General features: G+C 38.9%; 1 non-coding gene and 1 pseudogene across 1 annotated transcript; one reads left to right on the forward strand and one right to left on the reverse strand.

The window, feature by feature from the left end:
- Window positions 1-7,593: 7,593 nt before the first annotated feature.
- Window positions 7,594-7,691, reverse strand: LOC141420178 (small nucleolar RNA SNORA40; annotated as a pseudogene).
- Window positions 7,692-9,160: 1,469 nt separating this feature from the next.
- On the forward strand, window positions 9,161-9,267 carry LOC141420036 (U6 spliceosomal RNA). Its single transcript, XR_012444744.1, has one exon. It is a non-coding gene; the product is annotated as a U6 spliceosomal RNA (small nuclear RNA).
- The last annotated feature ends 1,137 nt before the right edge of the window (window positions 9,268-10,404 follow it).

The following is a 10,404-nucleotide window of genomic DNA, read 5'->3' on the forward strand; positions in this document are numbered from 1 at the left end:
AATCCAGCTGTGGGAAAATAGATGCTAAAAAGATATGGCACAGACAGTAAATAAATTCACACTCTGTGCTGGAATGGCCAGAAGAGTTTTTACAGTGAAGGATGACCGTGACTTTGAAATACGGGTAGGATTTGGACTGACACAGGGGAGTAGGAAGAGCCTCTCAGAGAGAGGAAATAGCTAAGGAGAGACCTAGGGACCGGAATACAGAGCATGGGATGGTCTGAGGGAAACAGGGTTTGGTAGGGGAGGGAGGCAGTGGGGATGAAGGGTGGAGAGGCAGGTTTGTGAACTTGAATGCCATATCCTGTAGGTTCTTAAGGTAGGTGTGTGTGTGTGTTTGTTTACGCTTGCACTAATGGAATCCTTTGAGCATAGAATGAAAAGCTATGTATATGGTTAGGGGAGAGGGTCAAGGATGCTAAATATCCCTTCCCTAAGGGAACAAGAAATATACACTGAGTAGGGCACTAGTGGCTCACACCTGTAATCCTAGCTACTCAGGAGGCAGAGATCAGGAAGATCACAGTTTGAGGCCAGCCCAGGCAAATAGTTTGTGAAACTCTATCTTGAAAACACCCAACACAAAAAGGACTGGTGAAGTGGCTCAAGTGGTAGAATGTCTGCTTAGCAAGCGTACATTGGAGAATCAGATTGGCCCTGAGGCCCAAATGGACATTCTAACCCATTCCTCATAAATTAAATATGTCAAAGGAAAAAATTACAACAAAACATTTAGTTCAGTGATCTTAATTGGTTTTCTTTCTTTTTTTGTGGTACTGGGCTTGAACTCAGAGCCTACACCTTGAGCCACTCCACCAGCCCTTTTTTTGTGATAGGTTTTTCCAAGATAGGGTCTCTCAAACTATTTCTCTGGCTGGCTTCAAACCCAGATCCTCCTGATCTCTGCCTCCTGAGTAGCCAGGATTATAGGCGTGAGCTACCAACGCCTGGCTTAATTGGTTTTATTTTCAATGCTAGAGTCAGGTAATACTTTATTCTAAAAAATAAAATAAGCGTCCCCATGGTCCAAACAAAGGAGGTTGGTTTTATAAAGACTTGGAGAAGCAAGGTGTGGTGGCACAAGCCTGTGACCCCAGCACTCAGGAGTTCAAAGCCAACCTCAGCTATATAATGTGTTCTTGACTAGCCTGGACAATGTACTGAGACCTTGTCTCAAAACAAAAACACAGAAATGAAGAAAACAGAAACAAAACCAAAGAGGGTTGGTCATTTCAAAGTTACTTTCCTTTTAAGGCAGGAACAGGGAGACAGATAGAGGGAAAATAGCTGCCTGGTTAATACTGGTATTTCAGGTTACTTCTTTTGTGCAAAGATTAAAGCAGAGGCAACTTCATTACCATGCAATTGAAACTGGCCTGCTTGAGGACATCTGGCTGTCATCTCTCTAAACCTGAATTTTGCAAAGTTCAGACAAATAGCTTAATTTCATCTTGGTGACAATGTAACTTTAACATAAGTAACTCCATTTTGATTTTTAGCCTGGTCTGTTAAGGAGCGTAACCTAAAACAATGGCCTCCTGTAATATTTTTTTAGCAGACAGAATTAGCTACCTAGTCACACGCAGGAGAAGCTGGGACCTGGGTGCAGAAGCAGGAAACAGAATATTTGCCATTTGTACAGAAAAATTGAGCAAGAGGTTAGGTCATTTATTTGCAGTGACCTTGACCATATTAACCTGGCCCAAAATTGGGATCAATGGATATTGGGCCATCATAAGTATGAGTTATTCCTCCTCTGGAGAGAAGCAAATGAGGTACCCCTGGAGAATACTGAGGACCCCCTCTGTGGAAGCATGAGCACTTGGATAAGTATCTTCCAACAAAAGCAATGGGCCTGCTTCAAAGAAAAATGACAAATTCTAAACATAATTTCAGGAAGCCAGTGGACTCTCCAGCATAGAGATCCTTGTTGTAAGCAATGATAAGTCATTTTTGAATTTTTATTAGCATATAATATTTATATAGGTGGATACATTGTGATAATTACCATGTGCTTACATATATCTTAGTTAGATTTACCCCCTCCATCATTCTCCCTCCTACCCCCTTCCTAGAACAATCTCAATAAGTTTCATTCTTCTATTTTCCTATATGAATACGAAATACATCCACCATATTCACCCTCACTCACCTTTCCTTATACCCACCCCCTCCCACTGGTACCCACTCCAGGAAAAGACCTGCTTTACCCTCATAAGGGTTATTTTTTCTTCTTTTTTAAAATCATATTATTATTGTACTGGAGGTACATCGTGACATTTACAAAAGTTCTTACAATAAATCATAGTTAAATTCACCCCCTCCATCATTCTCCTTTATCCCTCCCCCACTTAGAATAGCTTCAACAGGTCTCATCTTTCTTTTTTTTTTTTGACCTACCACATTCATGGAAGGACTCATTTTTGTATTTTCACATGAGTACACAATATTCCCACTACATTCACCCTTCTATACCCTTTCCTTACATCCTCCCCCCTCCCACTGGTACCAACCCCCCGAGACAGAACCTATTTCACCTTCTTGTTCTCCGTTTTTGAAAAAAGGCATTTTTGTCTGTTTAAGATAGCTCTACAGGGAGTTTCATTGTGACATTTCCACATATCTATGTATTATAACCCAAATTGGTTCATCCCCTCTATTTTTCTTCTTTCTACCTTGGTCCCTTTCTTATGGTGATTTCAATAGGTTTAAAAATTCTACATCCATTCTTGTATAGAAACTACATCAACCATATTCACCTTCTTAACTTCCTGATAAGTCATTCTTTTAGCAAGTTTTGTTTCTTAGTAGGGGGGTAAAGTGGAAGATGAACTTGACACTTGCACGTAAGATAAGTTGATGAGTAAATACACAAGAAGAAGGGAAGTTATAGGACCACTATGAATTGGGCTTGGGGTATAGGTCAACATAGAGCACTTACTTAGCCTACACAAGATTTACTTCAATAGTTTATTGGTCCACTACAGAGCAGCTCAGACCATATTGTTGATCTAGGAAAGGTTCATTCTTACAACTCTCAGAATGTGTTCATTCTCAACAAATAACTTCCTTTTGTCATGTCTGTAAGTTCATGCAATGGTCACCACAGCACAAGATGGGGACTAGGTCATAAACTGGAGTCCCTGCTGTTAACTTTCACAGGCATTCAAGTATTGTGGGATGATAGGAGAGGGTACTTGTTTATGTCAGTACACTCCTTCCTTGTTCAGTGAGTGTTTGGGTTTTTTGTTTGTTTGGTTTTGTTTGTTTGTGTTTTGAGACAGTCTCTCCTCCTAGCCCAGGCTGGCCTCAAACTCAGAATGTTCTTGCCTCTGCCTCCTTGGGTGAACTACCAGGCTTGGCTCAATAAGTGTTTGTTGAATTTGAATAATTAACTCATAGATAGCTAGAAAAGGCATTCCAGAAATGGTGACAGTTGTGCACCAAGATTCAAAAGTACAATGCTTATTTAGGGACGATATTACCAATGACTACCAGCTATGTTCCTGACACTGCTGTTACGCAGTGAGGTTCCAGCCCAGCTGAGCTCTAGGAAGGGTCTCTCCCATCAAATGACCCAGTCCCACATTCCTGACCGCCTTCTCCTATCTTTAAGACCCTGCATATCTTTTCTTTTTTTGGCAGTACTGGGTTTTGAACTCAGGGCCTCATGCTAACTAGGGAGGCGCTCTACCACTTCAGCCACACCTGAGCCCTTTTTTGCTTTAGTTATTTTTTTGGATAAGATCTCACATTTTTGCCCAGGGAGAGCTGCAGATGAAGATCCTCCTGTTTATGACTTCTGCATAGTTGGGATTACAGGCATGTACCATCACGCCTGGCCGGCATGTCCCTCTTATGTATGCAATTTCACTTGGCTATGGCCTGGGAAAATGAGAAGGAAAGGATAAAAACACAAGTCTTTACCCTTGAGGACATACAAAGGATAAAGTGCTCACTGAAAGACTGAGCACATTACTGGATCTAGCATGTAGTCTTTGATATGATTGACTGTGAGAGAGGGAATGAAGCTAATAAAAAAGGGCCTCTTCTTGGGAGGCAGGAGAAGAAAGGTTGCAAGTCCAAGGCCAGCCTGGGCTATGTACTGAGACCAGTATGTAGGGGGAGGATCATTTATTCCCGAGGCTATATAAAAGACCTTTTGGATATCAACAAACCAAACTTATTATATACGTTATTCACTAGCGAATTTACACTCATACACTGTGTTTTGTTTTGATTTTGAGACAAAGTCTCACTCTGTAGCCCAGGCTGCCCTCGAACTCTATGTAGCTCAGGCTGGTCTTGATCTTGATATCCTCCTGCCTCAGCCTCCTGAGTGCTGAGATTACAGACACACACCACCCTGCTTGGTTTCATATACTACCTATGGGACGCTATACTAACACAATTTTTAGAAGGCAATTTGCAATATCCATTGTTATGACTTGAATGTCTCCACCTACTCATGTTGAAATCGAATTCCCATGTGAGGCATTAATAGGGTGAAAACTTAATCCCCCAAGTCACCTGTTAATGGTTTTGTAGGTGGGGACTTTGGAAGGCAATTAGAATAGATGAGACCAAGAGAGAAGAGTCTCCAGGATGGGATTAGTTCCTTCATAAGAAAAAGAGAGACCTGGGTTGGTTAGCTTGCTCTAGCTCAACTGTGCTGCCTCAAGACTCTAGAGTCCCTATAAGCAAAAAGGTCCTCACCAGAAGTGGAACCTCCATTTTACACCTTCAGAATTGTGATGGAATAAATTTTTATTTTTAAATCATCCAGTCTGTGCTATTCAGTTATAGCAAAAGAAAAGAGACTAAGAAATCCTCTGAATTATAAATCCACATACCCTTGATCCAAAAATTCCATTCTTAGGAATTTATTCTACAGAATTACTTGCAAACACATACACACACATTCTATATAAATACATGTATGTGTATATACACACATTTGTATATACACTGCAGGGAATTACCTATAATATTTTTTTCAATAAGAAAAATTGGAGCTGGAGAGTAGCATTGTGGTACAGCATTTGCCTAGCATGTGTGACTACCTGGGTTCAACCCCCAGGATTGCTAAAAAAAAAAAAAAGAAGAAGAAGAAACATACAATCATCAGTGGAGAAAAAGCTAAATAAATTATGGTGCATTCATACAGTGGACACCCTTTACATCTCTTTCAAAGTACATGTTGCCTAACTATATGTATATGGGTGGAAAGACGTCAATATTGTCAAGTTTTAAAAAGTAAGGTTCTTTGAGTACAATTGCTGAGTTGTATGGTAAGCACATACTTAGTTTTATGACATAGTTCTTTCTTTTCCACAATGTCTGTACCATTTTATATTTTCTCCAGCAATGAATGAGTAAGCTTGTCTCTCATCTCTCTGCATCCTCTCCAGTGTTTGGTATTCTCTCTGTTACTGTTATCTAGTCATCAGATAGCTATGTAGCAATAACTCATTGTGTTTTCATTTTCATTGCCCTAACGGCTGATGGTGTTGAACACCTTCCCATGGCTCACTGGCCATCTGTGCATCCACAGTGAAATGTCTTTTCAAGTCTTTTGTCTTGGATTGGTTGACTTTTATTATTTATTTATTTATTTATTTATTTATTGATACAGAATCTCACTTTGTACCCCAGACTGTCTTGGAACTTGATATGTAGCCGAAGTTGGTCTCAAATTCTCTAATCCTCCTGCCTCAGCCTCCCCAATGCTGGGATTATAGGTGTGAATCACCACCCTGGGTTTTACTGTTTGTTTTGAGACAGGGTTTTACTGTGTAATCCAGTAGACTGGAACTAGTTATGTATGCTGAGCTTCCCTCAAACTTGCAATCCTCCTGTCTCACCTCCTCAGTTTTACTGTTGACTTTTGAGATTCTTATATATTATTAATATTGACTCCTTTATTGGATCTGTGTTTCACAAATAGTTTCTCCCTGTCTGTAGCTTGCATTTTCATCCTCTTCACACAGTTCTTTGCAGGGCAAAAGGCTTTTGTTTTTTGTTTTTTGTTTTTTGATGGGGTTCAATTTATCAAAGTTTTCTTTTATAGATTATACTTTTAGTATCCAGCTTAAGAACATTGATGCAAAAACTTGTCAGCCAGGCATGGTGGCACACATTTGAAATCCCAATTCTTGGAAAGCTGAGGCAGGAAGATTGAGTTTGAGGTCAGTGTGAGACTCTCAAAAACAACAACAAACTTATGCATGAATTCTTTCTCAAAAAAATCAATAGATTCTCTTCGCAGAAGAATTACAAATTTAAAATATATCTTCAGACAAAAGTTGGGCTGGGTGCCCGTGCTCATGCCTGTAATCCTAGCTACTTGGGAGGCTGAGATCTGGAGGATCATAGTTCAAGGCCAGCCAGGGCAACTAGTTTGAGAGACACCACCCCCCCCTCCAAAATAACCAGAGCAAAATGGACTGGAGGTGTGGCTCAAGTGGTACAGTGCCTGCTTTGCAAGTATTAATCCCTGAATTCAGACACCAGTCACACCAAAGAAATAAAAAGTTGGAAGCAACCAAAATGTCCTTCCATTTTTATTTTATTTTATTATTTTAATTTTTCTGATTTAGTTTAGCAAATCATTTTTGGCAATATTTATATTTAATTCCATATAAATTTCTTACAGGCTATACGATTGATTAGCCAAAGTAAAACAATAAAAGAAAGAGAAAGTAAAGTAAAAAGCTTATCCCCAAAAGAGAGCAATGGCAAAAGAATTTCATAAGGTGAGCAGGGTGTCCCTTCATTTTTTCATGTGTAAGGCATACTGAAACAGTTAAATTTAATTTTTATTTCCTGCACAGGAAACACTAAAGAAACTTCAAGTCAAAAATCATGGTGATTTTCTACAAATAGTACACAGGTTTTTTTTTTTTAATTTTTGCTAAGGCAAAACTATTTAGTCATAGATTTTTATTTAAGAAATTTCATGTTATGTGATTCCTTTACTGCACATTCAGGGCACCATAGTTTCTCTAAAACTGAAGTTCAAGATTTGATTTTTTTTTCAACACAGCCCTAATTTAAAAAAAAATTGGTACTTAATCCAGTTGTCATGTCAGCTCAAAATTCTTTGGGCTTCTTTTATCTCCACTTGAATTATTACTTAATCATCTCCACTTGAATTACAGAATTGAATTACTGATGATAACCTAAAAGTTTCCCATCTAAGATCTTTGGGACTTAATTTCTTGAAACAATTTATTTTTGGGTTACTTTTAGGGTAGATGAATGTGCTTGGTTCTCAACTGCTGACACCCTGCTTCTCTAACAAGAATGAGTTCAGATCATACTCATTGGTATCACACTCAGGAATAGTACAGATCTGAGGGAAATGCTAATACAGTAGAACATACCTTAACTCCAGACCTCATGTTCTCAAAATATAAGTCTTTAAAAGAAGCCTTCTTCATGTATCACAACATGAAAATTAGAATGCTGATTCAATGTAGCTGAGAGTTCTCTCGTGATCTATACTTTTAAATGATCAACTCTTTATTCTTAGAACCAACCTTACTTGTTATCAATACTCCCGTCACTTTAAACTGTTTTGGGTATCAACGTATTCCTTCTTATATGTATCAAAGCTCATACTGAACAATGAGTTCTCTCTGGGTTGCAAAAGAGGATTGACTTTTGTACCTGTCAATACCAGTGCTACTGTGTACTTCCATTTATAAATGATAGAACAAACCATGGTATACTAGTCAGTGATAAAATATTAATGCATGTAACAGCTGGAATGAATCTCCAGAGAATTATGTTGAGTGGAAAAAGCCAATCTCAAAAGGTTACACAATATATCATTCCATTTATCTAATATCCTTGAAATGAAAATTATAGAGATGGAAAACAAAGTTGTTGTTGCCAGAGCAAAAGGATCTTGGAGAGGGAGGAAGATGGCTGCGATTATTATAAAAGAGGAGCATGAAGGAATCCTTGTGGTGGAACTGTTCTGTGTCTTGAGGGTGGTAAGGATCACATGTATGTATACATGTGTACACGCATCATAAACCTACATAGAATTTAACACACTCCCCTGTGTGCACGCGTGGGTGCACACACACACACACACACACACAACTGGTGGCATCTGATAAAGACACCAGATTGTACTGATATCAGTATCCTGATTGTGATAGTTATACAAGATGTGACCACTGGAGAATTTGAGTGAAGGGTGTGTGGGATCTCTCCGTTTTATATTTTACAACTGCATATAAATCTACAATTAAATCAAGGTTAAGAGGGATTTTTTGGAAAAAGCAAGTTTTACATAGCATAATGCTCTCAAAAGTGGCCACAAAAATACAAAGTCCCAAGCTTAAACCCCAGGACTGCCAATAGAATGCTCTCAAGAGAAGATATTATTTATCATGGCACTGTTCACAGCAGCCAAGTTATGGAAGCAGCCCAGATGCCCCACGACTGATGAATGGATAAAGAAAATGTGTATATATATATATATATATATATATATATATATATATATATACACACAATGGAGTATTATTGAGCCATAAAGAAGAATGAAATTATGTCATTTGCAGGAAAATGGATGGAACTAGAGGTCACCATGTTAATGATGAGCCAGTTTCACAAAGACAAGCATGACCTAAGTTTTCTTTCATTTGTGAAATCTGCAGGGGGGGGACATGAAAGTAAAAGGGGGACTATTAGGAATGTGGAAGGGAGATGGGGTGGTGTGGGGGAAGAGGGATCAGAAAGGGTAATAAAAGGATGAATATGATCAATGTACATTACATGCATGTGTAGAAATGTCAATGGAACTCCTTACAATTAATGTATGCTAAAAAGACTATATATTTATATGTAGTTATATATACCTAAAATCTTCTAAAGGTCACAAAAGATACAGTTAGTAATAGTTGTTTTGTGGGTTCGTGGTAAGAAGGAGACCTACTTTTCACTGTATGTACTTTTTTATACTTTAGATTAACTTAACAATGTGCATGTAGTATTTTTTATATTTTTTTTTTTGGTACAAGGTCTTGCTATGTAGCCCAGGCTGGCCTAGAATTCATGATCCTCCTTCCTCAGCCTCCTAATTGCTGGAATTCCAAGCAGGTGCTACCTACTTTTTTATTTTCAAGGAAAAAATAGTTGAGTGCTGGCTGCGGCAGCACATATACTAAAAGTGAAATGATACAGAGAAGATTAGCATGGCCCCTGCGCAAGGACGATAAGCAAATTTGTGAAGCGTTCCATAAAAAAAGAAAAAAATATTTGAAGAAATTGTTGTCATCACTGGAATTAGGTGCTACTTTCTTGTCTGAGTACCAACATCTGGTTCCTCTGCCTTGACTGCATTCTGAGGTATGACTGGTCTTTTCATTGTTGAATGAAACTGATGGCTTGCTAAGGTGACTAAAAGGTAGCACTCATCTTTAATGAGCATTTTTACTGTAATCAATGTCCTTTAGGGATAAAAGTAATAATTCTGTCAGGCATGGTGGCACATGCCTGTAATCCCAGCACTCAGAAGACTAAGGCAAGAGGATCGCCTGAGCCACACAGCTAGACTCTGTCTCCAAGACAGAAAAGTAATTCTTCTCTTAGTTAAATGAAAACAATTAGGGGGACCTATACAGAATCATACAGAAAAAGATCAAAATGTACTTTAATTGAAGAAAAAGAAAGTTCTAGAACAATATGGTACTGAAAAACATCTACATGTGTGCATGAAAACTTGTGTTTGCTGCATATGAATGAACACTTGTATTATACATAGAATATTTCCAGAATAAACTGTTATTAGTGGCCACCATTAAGGAATAGTGTGGTAGGCTAGGCAAAATAATGTTCCCTCAAAGATATAAATGTCCTTCCTAATTCCCAGAACCTGCATGTTATGGCACACAGCAAGGGGGAATTAAGGTTGTCATTCAGATGACCTTGAGATTTGGTGATTATCCTGGACCATCAAGGTATGCTGAATGTAGTTGTCACAGGTGTCAGAATCAGAGAGAGATCTGAAGATGCTACCCTGCTGGCTTTGAAGGGGGAGGGGGAGGTCATGACGAAGGATTGATGGTGACCTCTAGAAGTAGAAAAGACAGTAGAACAGGGTTTCCAACAGGAATGCAGCCCTGCCGACACTTCCAGGAAACTAATACAAATGGGAATGAAGGCAGGTAAGAGGATGCACTGGAGTTCTTGTACTTTCCCATTTACATCTTTCTTTTTAAGAGAAAAGGGAACAAATGCATCAAATTAAGAACTAAGTGGTGACTGTAGGGGGATGGTTTGTGTCAAAGGTCTGGAGCTCAGTGGGAGAGAGGGCTGTGAGTGGTTGGGACTCCAGGCGCACTCAGCTCTGTGACAGCTGAAAAAGTTTCACTTTCATCTGTT

This window comes from Castor canadensis, chromosome X (assembly GCF_047511655.1).
Source record: "Castor canadensis chromosome X, mCasCan1.hap1v2, whole genome shotgun sequence".
NCBI classification, from domain to species: domain Eukaryota; kingdom Metazoa; phylum Chordata; class Mammalia; order Rodentia; family Castoridae; genus Castor; species Castor canadensis.